This window comes from Cyprinodon variegatus, unplaced genomic scaffold (genome assembly GCF_000732505.1).
Source record: "Cyprinodon variegatus isolate N-32 unplaced genomic scaffold, C_variegatus-1.0 Scaffold503, whole genome shotgun sequence".
Taxonomy (NCBI): Eukaryota; Metazoa; Chordata; class Actinopteri; order Cyprinodontiformes; family Cyprinodontidae; genus Cyprinodon; species Cyprinodon variegatus.
This window is the reverse complement of record NW_015150956.1, coordinates 441571-442281: the sequence shown is the minus strand read 5'-3', so window position 1 is coordinate 442281 and position 711 is coordinate 441571.

Genomic DNA, 711 nt, shown 5'->3' with positions numbered 1-711 from the left:
ACCTCTGGTTGATCCCCTGGTCATGAGCTTCATTTTCTCAAGTTTTAAGTGTGTCCTTACATCCTCAACCCATCGCATTTGTGCGGGAAGCCTCCTCTCTGACTTCAAGAACAAGATGCGAGGTGAATAGAGATAAAAATGATTGTGCATCCGATATAACCATCCCTGCAAAGGTCACACCAAATATAGCAATTTCTTGGGGGCAGGGCTTATCTCTCTGTCACAAATGTAAGACAATGTGTCAAAAATTAAAGACCAGAACTATATTTACTTTGGGCACGCCCAGAACATATGATGGAGGGTAGCTGGAGCCTGAGAGCATCGGGAGCAAGTCGGATCGAATTCTGGATATATCCTGGCAAGTCTGCTCTTGGACAGATGAACCTTGCCTACCTAAAACTGGAGCAAACTTCGTCTAATACAAATCATAGTTGAATGTATTCTCTTATTTGCACTTTGCCAGAAGCTGTCCGATACCTCACATTCCAGTTCCTCTTCCCACTCTGCCTTAATAAAACTGAGTAACGTTGAAGTGATCCTCTGGTTATCCTTATATAACCTGCTCACTCTGGTGTAAGCTAAAATAAAGGAGAAAAAATGTGAGTGATGAAGAACTTAGTCTTACAAAGACAACAAAAAATGGATTCATTCAGATGTTAATCATTATCAAGTTTTTCTTTAAAGCTGGAATTTCTATTAATATTACAAGCA